The sequence below is a fragment of the Sinohyriopsis cumingii genome, chromosome 11 (genome assembly GCF_028554795.1).
Source record: "Sinohyriopsis cumingii isolate HCF-2022 chromosome 11, ASM2855479v2, whole genome shotgun sequence".
NCBI classification, from domain to species: Eukaryota; Metazoa; Mollusca; class Bivalvia; order Unionida; family Unionidae; genus Sinohyriopsis; species Sinohyriopsis cumingii.
In genome coordinates this window covers 25,864,245-25,878,951 of record NC_142971.1, presented here as the reverse complement: position 1 = coordinate 25,878,951, position 14,707 = coordinate 25,864,245, and positions in this window count along the sequence as shown.

Below are 14,707 nucleotides of genomic sequence, written 5' to 3'. Positions count from 1 at the left end.
TGTATCTTGTCACAGAATCAACTCTAATTTCCAAGATGTTAACTATAAAATGAAATAAAAGTTTAAATAAGGTAAAGAAAACCCTGGAAACAGACCTATCAAATACAGCAGTAAATTCTCCAAATCTAGCAACCTATATTGAATCAGTATCAGGGAACCACTTCCCGACCACCACCCCCGGTCCCCAGGACACAAGCACAATGCCGCCATTTTCAGAACATTTTTAGAGTTCGTTTTTAATTTTACTCTTTAGCAACAACTGGCTATTATCAATGTACAAAATGTCTACATGGCTCCTGTTTGATTATTTATGATTATAAAATACATCAATTGTTATTTTATTGAGATTCTGGTAGTTGTTTGGCACGCAAGTCAGTTCTAAATATAAAAGTAATTTAAACTTTTAAATGAAGACGAAAATAGGTGTCAGAAGTAATCATCCTTAAAGTAAATATACACATCATTTAAACAATGTTGCAAAATAATAGGCTAGAATTATATGCAATATATATTACGCATACTGTGTGCAACTGTACAGTATTTTCGGCGGTTGTGTTAAAAGGAGCTTAATAGCCATAATGTCTATAATAATGAAAAAAGGTGCCATGATGGAGGAGGAAACCGCTGTTTTATGTGATGTTCGAAGACACGGTATGATTGACGTTTAATATCTTTGCATTGATTTCAGGCATTTCATGGAAAAATAAAATATTTTTCTTTTAGGTGATAGTTTCATATGTCCATACATAGACGGACAGGCATCAAACAAATACGCTTGTACTGCAGACAGTTATCGAAGAAATACTCTTGAAATATTCTGTCAGAACGTACACAACGAAAATTGCTAAACTTATCATCGATAAACTTGCATTATTTGTCTGTCATTTACAGCTAAACTTAGTTATTTTCTCTCCTCTCCCCTTTTTCATTTATTCTGAAATGGTATAAAGCACTGAATAACTATTTCTTCGCAGATGACCTGTTTTTAAAACCATCCTTGAGAATCTAAAGCTTGTTATGGTCATCTATTAAATATTTTCACAAATACTATGAAGTAAGTAATGCCCGGACCGTTGGTGTGTAAAAGAAAGTGTCGCTTCAATAATACGTTGAACTGGTTCACTAGGAAGTTATAAAGGTCCGAATTTAATTTCAGCCGTGAAAGCTTATGTGGTAAAGGAAAAATGGAGTACTCCACATGGAGACCGATGTTACAGGATCGTAACAGATGTTGTTGTTGTTGTTCTAGGATTTAACGCCAATTTTTAACCCCAAGATAGGCTGTATATGGCGGCCAGTATAACTGGTGGAGGAAGAACCCTGGAAAACCCAGGGAAGAACCACCGACCCACAAGAAGCTACTCGCAGGCTTTCCCACATACCCACGCTAGCCGAGCCTTCGACTCGAACCCAGGCAGACAGAGGTGAGATGGCAGTGATCCGGAACGGTGAGCGCTTTAGACCAGAGGTACAAACCTTAACGGTAAGGCTTTGCCTTTTCTAATTCTTATCATTTTTATGCATTTTTTTCTGATTCAAAAAAGTTTTTAAAATGAGCAGGTAGCTCTATTAGTAAGCTAATTATTTTCAACTAGATATTTTAAATAACGCTACAAGTTGTAAAGTACTTCTAAATACGCAACTGTCCGTAATTAACAAATTGTGATAGAATCCGATACTTGGGTAACATTTCTTGTTGATCCACGTGTTTTGTAAGAGTATAATAGGAGCACAAATTTGTTGAAAGATGGGTACAATGTCTACTTGTAAATTAGCATCAACATCAAAACAGAATGATAAAAATATTTTACTTTCTTTTCAGAGAAAGAGAGAAAGAAAGAAAAATGGCGTCAGTATTGCCTTCATAGGATTCTTTTTATTATTATTTATTTTTACATATTAATTACGCCGAATCTAATACGTTTAACAATATTTTTTCGTTCAGTAAATGTTATCACCCAACGCCAGGTACTACTTGTCTATTTTTGTTACAAAAACACTGTTAATAAAAAAATTTAAATCCCGACCATCATGTCGGTTTTTTTAAAATCGTAAATAATCTATCTACCTATATACCTATATTCCTTTTCAGGGTAATAATCGCCAACGTTGATCAAACAAAGGCTTATACAGCATCAGACGGAGGGATGTGTGGAGTCACCTTGAAGCCAGGGAAAGTCTATTTTCTTTCAATAATATCCTTTCAGCGAACACAATTCAAATTACACATTTTCGCATGCACGATGACGTTTGATAATTTGTGAGAGGAGAATGGTATGATATAGTCTCTAAACATTCACAATCCAAATAATTTGATATCTGCCGGAAAGCTATTTTTATATACAATAAACATAACTAAAATAGAGTTAAATATTACCTGAACAATATAAATTGTTTGAAAAGGAAAATTACAAATCACGTAGTCACTCTTTTTTTATATGCAATACCATCTTCGACAACATTAAACACCGGAATTATTAATAATTGCAGGTTCAGTCCGACTTCTAAAGACAATTAGCGATTATAGATGGGCTGGTCAAATCAAATCAAATCAGACAGACATATGTTTACGAATCACCATCTCGACCATACGAGAGCAACAAAAATTAAAGCTTAAAAAATTGCCACACCAGCCAAACTCGAGAATATTAATTCACAAATTAAACAACATTTATACCAGCCAAATTACGAACATAAACGAATAAAGGAAACTATTTTATTTCCAAAACATAAATGACACAATGCCATTTATATTAAATCAAATTCTTTTCAGAGAAGTGATATCATTAATTCATTAGTTTCATATAAAAGAAGACGTGTTAGTATCAAGAGGCTATGCCAACTTGTTTGCAAATAATAGAATTGATAAAAGTGTACTCAAAACTTGTTCCGTTGAAAAATAACACGCAAGAGAAATAAATTTCAGCCGATTTCAATAAAATGAATTAAATAGATTTAAACCAGCAATACATGCTCTAATGTCTCAAGAAAGGTTCAGATTTGCAAATTACATTTAATGTTGATAACAATGATTTATAATGATCATCTCTGATAACATTATGATTAAAACAGTGCAGTATGAAGAATGGATAAACTACGTTTCTGATGTAGGTATACAACACAAATTTGTATTCCGTTAATTCACAATACATCTCGAAAGGTCTCGAAAACTTCAAAAGGTCAAACTACAACAATTAAAAAGAGATACAATTTGATGGAAACAAAATTCGATTTAAACTACGCACGGTGATCCAGTCTTAGAAATAGTTGTTTTAGAGTCAATAGCAAAATTTGAAATAAATCTGATTATCTTCTAAAGGTTTGATAGAGTTAATGAAACGTTGCAAACTGATAAAAATCAAAGAACGTATTTTAGGTAGCCAATTTGGCCCACTTATCCCGCCCAATAATGATTTACGGGGAAAGAAACTGACTGTTCACTGGATATTCACAAAGTACAAACCATTAGAGATAAGCTTGACACCACAGTTTCAATTGACTCGTCGTCACCATTCAGTTGGGATACAGAATTTGACCGGCAACCATTAGCAGCATTTGAACCTGTCTCTATGGATTTCGTACGTACAATCGCGATGAAGAGTGCACCAAAGTCATGTGAACTTGATCCAATTCCAACAACACTGCTGCTTAAGTGCTTAGATCCAGTATTGCCTTCACTAACTGATGTTATTAATACCTCTCTCTCATCCGGAGAATTCCCATCAATTTTCAAAACTGCCATTGTAAAGCCTCTGCTGAAGAAACCAACACTTGACCATAACGATTTAAAGAACTACCGCCCAGTTTCTAATCTCCCATTCATATAAAAAATATTAGAAAAGGTTGTTCTATCAAAGCTTGTATCTCATCTAAATTCAAACAGTCTTTTTAGCAATGTATAATCTGCATGTTGCCCTTGCCACAGTACTGAAACAACTCTTCTAAAAGTGGTTAATGACATTCTCTCTGCGTTGGATAGCGGAAAGATTACAGTCCTCACCCTCCTTGATTTGTCTGCAGCATTTGATACAGTAGACCATGATATATTACTTCACCGTCTCCAGCATGTATTTGGCATTCATGATACAGCCTTACTGTGGTTCAAGTCCTACTTGGTCAACAGGACACAAATTATATCTGCAAATGGAATACACTCCAGCCCAGTTGATCTATGTTGTGGTGTTGCACAGGGGTCTGTTCTTGGACCTGTTCTCTTCATTATGTACACTCAGTCGCTCTCAAGTGTCATAGATCATCATCCAGTGTCTTACCAACTGTACGCTGATGACACCCAAATATACAAATCTAGCCACCCAACTGAAGTTGATGCTACCATCCAAGGTGTACAGAGGTGCATTTCTGATGTGAAATCATGGATGACATGTAACAAGTTGCAGATGAATGATGATAAAACTGAGGCCATTTTGATCACAACATAACGACTTTCTCATTCACATCCTTTACCTCAAACAATAAATATCAGCAACACCAACATTAAATTCACACAATCAGTACGAAACATAGGTGTTACTCTGGACAGTACTCTCACATTGCACCAACATGTCATGAACATATGCAAGGCTGCATATCTTGAGCTGAGACGCATCAGCTCCATTCGCAAATATCTTTCAGCTGATGCCACTAAAGCACTTGTGTGTTCATTAGTACTTTCAAGACAGGACTATTGTAACTCAATTCTGTCTGGTTCACTTCAATATATGCTCCAGAAACTTCAAAACACAGTTTGCTCGGATGATACTTAGAGTACCACGATCAGAGCACACCTCCCCGCTGCTCTGTACCCTATACTGGCTATCCATTTGATCCAGAATCAAACACAAAATTTGTTCTCTGTGCTACGTTTCACTGTCGGACACTAGTCCAACATACCTATCCGACCTCACCCATGTGTACACACCAACAAGATACTTAGGCTCCTCTTCTGACAATCGTATACTCATTATTCCTACTACGAAAACAAAGTCATATGGACAGTGTTCTTTTGCATACCAGGGCCCAGCAACGTGCAATGAATTGCCCACTGAACTTAGACACAAAGACACAGTGATCACATTCAAGTGTGCTCTCGAAACTCACTTATTTAGACTGCAAGAACATTCTTAAAGAACTAATAATGTTTCCTATCTTAAATATTCTCAGAATGTGTTTTTAATGTTTTTTAATTTCATTGTGTTTGTTTTTGTAATTATATCATATTATGTTTTTTATCTTATAGGTGTTGTCTAATGTTGTAAAGCGCTTAGAGCTTCTAAAGATTAGGCGCTATACAAAGTCCTCATTATTATTATTATATTTATATACCGTTTGAAATGGCCAAGAAATCACAGTATATCAGTCATGTTTGCTGTGATCCTAATAATGCGGTTTCTTAGAGAAATATCAGTCAAACGTGATAACATATTACAGGGACAAAACGAAATCAAAATTCGATTAACATAAAGAACAATATATTTACACATTACATAAGCAACTGTAGGTAAAGATTTCCTACAAATTAATCCAATCCAAGTGATGATCAGTGGCAGGCGGACATTGATGACATTAAATCATACAAATCAAGACAACAATGTCTATCAATACATTGTGACAGTAATGTTTATTTTTTCAAAATACTCTTGGGCAGCGAAATCGAAAGAAAAACAGGCAGGTGACATTACACGATGCTTGTACAAGAATCTTGAGTGACAGAAAACCTGAAATGATACAATTTGTTGTGGGAAAATGTTTTTACAACCGAAAGGTTAAAGAATTTCTGGGAAAGGGAAACATAGAATACTTTTCAACTTACACAGACACACACAATTTTTAGATACTGGAATGTACAAGTGTTTCATACAATACGAATCCAGAAAACAGCATCTACTTTTTGCCAAAGCTGAGAGAGGGATACATGAACATTAATCAGAGACCAGTAGACATGACTCCGTCTGAAGCAAGCATGGAAGAAAAAAGATCAAATGGATGGAGCGATCTCTTTGATACTTTGTTACATGACAATTGACACAATTGTAACACCTGCATTTAAAATCAGAATATAGAAATATAAAACAAATTTTTAAAAGGTCTACCTTCCTGATTTTCGAGAAAATATTTAAAATCAAGCAAGTAGTTTTAGGTGACACAGCTGTTAATAAACTGGAAGAGTTAAAAATAGAGGACACATAATGTATTTTAAAGAACAATTTACAAGCGTTATATCTGTATGGCAACAAGAAGATATATTCAAAATTAAGAAAGATTTTAAACCGGAACGAATTAATGATAAAGGTATTTAGTCATTAAATGGAAAAGATATAAATCATATATATATACGGAAGGAGGTATATATATATATATATATATATATATATATATATATATATATATATATATATATAAATATATATATATATAAAGAGAGAGAGAGAGAGAGAGAGAATGGATATATATAATTATCGATGAACATGTAAACTTGAAAATTCGTGAAACATAGCAAGTTGTGACACGAGTTGGAAGATACACAGCGCATGACAGTTTGAAAGTCTTAAACCCCGCACATCATGTTTGTTTGTTCTTTTCTTTTCTTGTTTGCACATTAAGAACTTGATGAGGAGACTAATATATACCCAATACTCAAGCAAGGAAATGCACGACTCAGTCGAAGAAATGAAAAGAGATAATATGCAAAAGTGAACACTTCCTCTCATATACATATAAAAAACATGAAGAACGAGATACAGCTTTATAGACTACAAGCTAGTCTTTGAGATTTGACAGACAATCACAAATGTTGACGTAATTATGGAGACATATAAACTTTGCTCAAATCGTATTCAAAGAAGATATAGTAATTACACCATCATCTATGTCTTTGCTTTTGCACAATTAATACCATGTATAATTTAAAAGCATATATCAAGCCTTCTCTCGCTTAGATCTACCACAAACACCATATGGATTAGGTAAAAGTTATTACAACCTGTGACAGTGCGTATATATATATATATATATATATATATATATATATATATATATATATATAATTTTTTTTTCTCTTGCAAGATGCATGTTTTGCATAAAATAATTAGTAAATTGAAATTAAGTACACAAATAAATGGTCGAATCAGTTTTAAAATGCAACAAAGAAAAACTAATAGAGACAATGGAAGAAATTCAATGTACATTTCAGACATATATAGAATGTATACAATAAACGATATAAACATGGCATTACACTAAAAGAAATTCAAAGTTTAGAGAGAGAAACATGAGGTGCGTGTGTGCGATTTGAATGTTTAAAGTTGCTTTAATAATGTTTCAGTCATATAGCTGCGATTTTTGCAGTGTGGCAGTTTATGGTGATGTTCAGAACTGGGGCTTCAGGCCGCAGACACGTTAGCATGATGTCCCACCCAGTCACATTATCCCGACACTAGGCCGACCAGTCCTAACACTGACCTGTTAATGAAGAGTGCCTAACAAGGCTACTGCATGTACCAATTTTATAAGTGTTTGGTATGACTCTGCCGGGGTTTTAACCGTCGACTTACCGCTTACGCGAAATCGACAAGGAATTGCATATATCTGGAATACAGCAATTCAGGACTCAATTCATATTCACAAGAAAATCCCAAGATCACATTATTTTTTAAAATCTAAACAGTGGTCATTAGATAAACATATAAATACAAAACTCGTTAGAATCTACGAAACACGAGGGGACTTGAATCCGAATGTAATTGCTTCTATTTCTAAAGAACCGTCCTTCTAATGTGATGAATGTGAGGTTAAAAGCATACACAGGCCTAGTACTATTTATGTGTCCTAAAACTATGTTGAACTCTTCAGTCAACTCCGGCATTGTGGAAATACTTCACTAAGCACTTAAATTTTCACATACGAACCAGGAATTGTTTGGATATCTACACTTTTAAATCAGAAAAGTACAACCCATTGAATCGATAAAGAACAAAGTACATTGTGAGGAAGAATCAATCAAACTGGATAGGGTGGATGGCAACTTTTGGTTGTGTGATTTTCTACTTGCATTTAACAGATAAAAAGAGTTGAACAAAATAGAGAATCAAATCAAGAAAACTGATGAAACCGATGTCAATAGTGCAGTTGCTACAATAATCAAATAATTGTTCATTGTTGTTCGCAATTTACGGAAAGAAATGAAAATGATTACACCACTTCTGATAGAATTAGATATTTAACTAGATTTCATGTCGAAGCCGGGCTGGCACTATTTTCATTTATGGCAAATTTGATAACTCTAAAACATTAAGTTAGAATAGATAACGAAAATGAGGCAAAATACTGGATATTTAATGTGTACTAGTTGATTTGTTGTGATACGTTTGTACCTTTAACCACAGCTACGGTGGATGTTCTTACAATGTTACAGGAGTAGCTGCATATCATGCATAAAGTTTTACGTGGAAAGTGGAATAAATGGCACCGTTCATTCACATTTTGCCACTCTGAAAAAGTCACCATTTACTTGTGCCAATCCATCTCTTTCCTCGAGTACATTCTTTCTACTTAAACCTAAATCAAACGATGAACATAAAATAACGTGACCACTGTCTAAATCGTCATTAGCACACCAAAAAGTTGTAAAATCTAATTTATGATAAAAGTGAATAGATGGAAAACCTAGTGTTTTAACGTGATTGCTGATTTAATATTATCTGATAGTTCAAATACAGATTTGACTCCTTGCTTTTTCGCCTTATACTTTATTGTCATCTGGTTTTTGTCTTGATTTTTTCTTGTTTTCTCTTACAAGTTTGTGCTCTCTGCTCCCCATTTTGTTTGTGTATTCCTTTTTAAAACGTTTTCATATATATTGTTCAGTTAGTTAACGTTCTTAATTTCCTTAATATATATATAACTGGAACAAAAGCCAAAATGAATACAACGATTGACAAATCACCAAAGAACGTAAAGACTTAACAAACGCCAAAAGCATCAGAAAGAGTTGAACTTGGCAGGCAACATAATAACGCTCATGACAATTACAAAGACCAATGTTGAACGTTTGCAGAAAAAATAAGAAGAATCTAAAACATCATAAGATGAAAAAAGAAACAAATCCATACAAAATATATCGTTTAATAGGTTTTGGATACCTTGTTCATTTGGTCAAAAAATAATGTTGTGTCGTCACAGAATCTACAAGTTTTAAACGACGTTGACGGTAAAAATGAACATCTCAAGCACAGCAACATATGTCTTTCTTGCCTGTCATTTTCTTTTAAAAGCCACTCTTAGGGATGATTTAACGTTCTACAACTAATATATAGCATAGTTTTACCTATAAGCAAATTTCGGGTGTAAAAGGATCAATACCATTTATTATGCATCACTGAATTATGTTGTTCTTACAGTTGCGTTGATATTTTTTTGTGAAGTTTAAGATGTCAATCGATCAAAGGGTAAACACGGATATTGTCGAAATTGCAAATTTAATTATCCCATTTTTACTGTTCTTGACTTAGTACCTCAAAGAATATATTTTCGATTGGACACAATTGTTACTGGTGCAACCACAACATTAGAATCAAACTTGTATTGCTGAATAATTAATTACAGGGCTCCACAATAAATTATAGTTTGAACCAAAAATGGTCACTCACATTTAGCAAATTATTACATTGACAGCATTGAAATTGTCACATGGTACTATTTTGAAAAATATTATTAAAGAATAAACATTTATTTCTTCCAAGACAAGGAATCATTTATATGCTAAGAACATGGCTGTAAACATTCAGCAGCCAAAGTAAAATATTAATCCTTTATTATTCTCATTTTAAACATTGTAAATATACATCAAAAATAATCTAAACTTGAACCATTCCATTTAAATATCAGTATGATGAAATAGCTAGCAAAGGCTTCAGACAATGCCTTTGAATTAGACCCTAGACGATTGGTTCTGCAGCCATTGACAGCTGTGGTAAATGGACATCAACCTATGGATAATGAATCATTAAAATGGAACTTGAGGGATGATTGAAATTGAGCCTGATGGATCATTGAAATGGAGCAAGATTGATCATTAAAATTGAGCTTGAAGGATCAATGAAATGGAGCAAGATTGATCTTTAAAATGGAGCAAGATTGATCTTTAAAATGGAGCTTGATGGATCACTGAAATGGAACTTGATGAATCATTTAAATGGAGCAAGTTTGATCATTAAAATGGAGCTTGAGGGATCAATGAAATGGAGCCGGATGGATCAATGAAATGGAGCTTGATGGATCATTGAAATGGAACTTGAGGGATCATTGAAATGGAGCCTGGTGGATCATTAAAATGGAGTCTGATGGATCGTTGAAATAGCGTTTGATGGGTCAATGAAATATAGCTTGATGGATCATTGAAATGTAGCTTGATCGATTATCGAATTGCAGTTTGATGGATCACTGACATGGAGCCAGATGGATCATTGAAATGGTGCCTGATGGGTCACTGAAATGGAACTTGAGGGATCATTGAAATGGAGCCTGATGGATCATTAAAATGCATCAAACGTCATTCAAATGACGCTTGATGGATCATTGGAATGGAGCCTGATGGATGATTGAAATGGAGCAAGATTGATCATTAAAATAGAGCTTGATGGATCATTGAAATGGAGCTAGATAGATAAATAGAATGGAATCATGATGGATCATCAAAATGTGCCTGATGGATCACTGAAATGGAGCTTGATGGATTACTGAAAAGGAGCTTGATGGATCACTGAAATGGAGCAAGACTGATCATTAAAATGGAGCTTGATGGATCATTGAAATGGAGCTAGATGGATAAATAGAATGGAACCATGATGGATCATTAAAATGGAGCTTGATGGATCATTAAAATAGAGCTTCAGGGATCAATGAAATTGAGCCTGGTGGATCACTGAAATGTAGCTTGATGGATGATTGAAATAGAACTTGATGAATCATTGAAATGGAGCCTGATGGATCATTAAAATGGAGCCTGATGGATCGTTGAAATGACGTTTAATGGATCACTGAAATGGAGCTTGATGGATCACTGAAATGGAGCCTGATGGATCATTGAAATGGAGCTTAATGGATCATTGAAATGGAGCCTGATAGATCATTAAAATGCAGCTTTATAGTGATGTTTGGCACTGGAGCCTCATGCAGCAGACATATAGTTTTATGTCCCACCCACTCACATTATCCCGACACCAGGACGACTAGTCCTAACACCAACCTCTTAATGCTGAGCGCCTGGCGAGGCAGCTGTTAGTACCATTTTTGTACGTCTTTGGTATGACTCGGCTAGGTTTTGAACCAACAACCTTCCGCTTCCGAGGCGGACGCTCTAACCAATAGGCCACAAGAGCGGTCCATTGTAATAGAGCCTGATGGATCATTTAAATGGTGCCTGATGGATCACTGAAATGGAGCTTGATGTATCATTGAAATGGAACCTGATGGATCATTGAAATGCAGCTTGATGAATCATTTAAATGGAGCTTGATGGATCATTTAAATGGAGCTTGATGGCTGATTAAATTGGAGCCTGATGGATCATGAAATGAAGTTTGACGGATCATTGAAATGGAGCCTGATGGATCATTGAAATGGAGCTTAATGGATCACTGAAATGGAGAATGATGGATCCTTGAAATAGAACTTGATGGATCACTGAAATGGAGAATGATGGATCCTTGAAATGGAGCCTGATAGATTACTGAAATGGAGCATGATGAAGCATTGAAATGGGGCTTGATGGATCATTGAAATAGTGATTGTTTCATTAGGATTTTTAACATGGCTTTAACAATTTTTCAGTGATATCGCTACGATGTCTGCATTGTGGCAGTTTATAGTGATGTTTAGCACTGGGGTGGTTGTTGTGGTGGTTGTGGGGTTTAACGCCATTTTTAAGCACACGATAGGCTATGCATGGCGGCCAGTATTACTGGTGGAGGAAGAACCCAGGAAAACTTAAGGCAGAACCACCGACCCACGAGAAGCTACTGGCAAGCTTTCTCACATACCCATTTTGGTTGAATCCTGGATTCGAACTCACGCAGAGGTGAGATGGCAGTGATCCGTAACGGAGAGCATTATACCACTCGGGACCCCTGTTTAGCACTGGGGCATCATGCAGTAGACATGTAGCATGATGTCCCACCCAGTCACATTATCCTGACAACAGGCCGACCAGTCCTAACACTAACCTCTTAATGCGGAGGGCCTAGCGAGGCAGCTGTTAGTACCATTTTTGTAAGTCTTTGTTATGACTCGGACGGGGTTCAAACCCACAACCTTCCGCTTCTGATGCGGACGCACTAACCAATAGGCCACCGGAGCTGTCCATTGAAATGGAGCTTGATGGATCTTTGAAATGGAGCCTGACGGATCATTGAAATGGAGCCTGATGGATCATTAAAATGGACTTGATGGATTATTAAAATGGAGCTTGATGGATCATTGAAATGGAGTCTGATGGCTCATTAAAATGGAGCTTGATGTATCCTTGAAATGGAGCCTGGTAGATTACTGAAACGGAGCATGATGAAGCATTGAAATGGGGCTTGATGGATCATTGAAACAGTGTGTGTTTCATTGGGATTTTTAACATGGCTTTAACAATTTTTCAGTGATATCGCTACAATGTCTGCATTGTGGCAGTTTATAGTGATGTTTAGCACTGGGGTGGTTGTTGTGGTGGTTGTGGGGTTTAACGCCATTTTTAAGCACACGATAGGCTATGCATGGCGGCCAGTATTACTGGTGGAGGAAGAACCCAGGAAAACTTAAGGCAGAACCATCGACCCACAAGAAGCTACTGGCAAGCTTTCTCACATACCCATTTTGGCCGAATCCTGGATTTGGACCCACGCAGAGGTGAGATGGCAGTGATTCATAACGGAGAGCATTATACCACTCGGGGCCCCTGTTTAGCACTGGGGCATCATGCAGTAGACATGTAGCATGATGTCCCACCCAGTCACATTATCCTGACAACAGGCCGATCAGTCCTAACACTAACCTCTTAATGCGGAGCGCCTAGCGAGGCAGCTGTTAGTAACATTTTTGTAAGTCTTTGTTATGACTCGGACGGGGATCAAACCCACAACCTCCCGATTCTGATATGGACGCTCTACCCACTAGGCCACCGGAGCTGTCCATTGAAATGGCGCTTGATGGATCATTGAAATAGAGCCTGATGGATCACTGAAATGGAGCTTGATGGATCACTGAAATGGAGCCTGATGGATCATGAAAATGGAGCTTGATGTATCATTGAAATGGAGCTTAATGAATCATTAATGTGGAGCCTGATGGATCACTGAAATGGAGCTTGATGGATCAATAAAATGGAGCTTGAGGGATCATTGAAATGGAGCTTGATGGATCATTGAAATGGAGCTTGATGGATCATTGAAATGGAGTCTGATGGATCAATAAAATGGAGTTTGATGGATCACAGAAATGGAGCCTGATGAATCACTAAAATGGAGCTTGATGGATCGTTGAAATGGAGCTTGATGGATCAAATAAATGGAGCTTGATGGATCATTGAAATGGAGCCTGATGGATCAATAAAATGGAGCTTGATGGATCATTAAAATGGAGCTTGATGGATCATTGAAATGGAGCCTGATGGATCACTAAAATGGAGCCTGATGGATCATCGAAATGGAGAATGATGGATCATTAAAATGGAGCTTGAGGGATCATTGAAATGGAGCTTGATGGATCATTGAAATGGAGCCTGATGGATCAATAAAATGGAACTTGATGGATCACTGAAATGGAGCCTGATGGATCTTTAAAACGGAGCTTGATGGATCATTGAAATGGAGCTTGATGGATCATTAAAATGGAGCTTACTGGATCATTGAAATGGAGCCTGATGGATCACTGAAATGGAGCTTGACGGATCACTGATATGCAGCCTGATGGATCATTGAAATGGAGCTTGACGGATCATTTAAATGGAGCTTGATGGATCACTGAAATGGAGCCAGATGGATCATTAAAATGGAGCTTGATGGCTCATTGAAATGTAGCTTGATGGATCACTGAAATATAGCTTGATGATCCATTGAAATAGAGCCTGATGGATCATTGAAAGAGAGCCTGACGGATCAATGAAATGGAGCCTTATGGATCATTGAAATGGAGCCTGATGAATGACTCAAATGGAGCCTGATGGATGATTCAAATGAAGCCTGATGGATTATTCAAATGGAGTTTAATGGATCAGTGAAATGGAGCCTGATGGATCACTGAAATGTAATTGGTCTTTTTATTATCACTTTCTCTGAGGTTAAGAGCAGAGTTTTACAACTCAGTGCTGATAAATTTACCTAGCTGTTGTACAAACTGGAAGTCAATCTTTAATAATAAATAAAATTTCGATTTTTCAACTAGTCATTTGGAGACAAAATCAGTATATAAATCACTGATATAGGCAAAGTTTTCTGCTCTTTAAATAATATAATAGTAAAACTGTACAATGTTTTCTCAACATATGTTTTTAGTTTATGTACTTGATATCTTATTCTCACCCATGCAAAAGAGAAATCTACCTGATCTGCTTACTTTACTTTTCCATTCTCAGTCTAGTTATCTCAGGCCCGTCATCTCAGTCATTGTGTCCATGTGCTAAGGACTACTTTATCAAGGGATGCAAGCATTGTTGTCTTCTGCGTGGCCT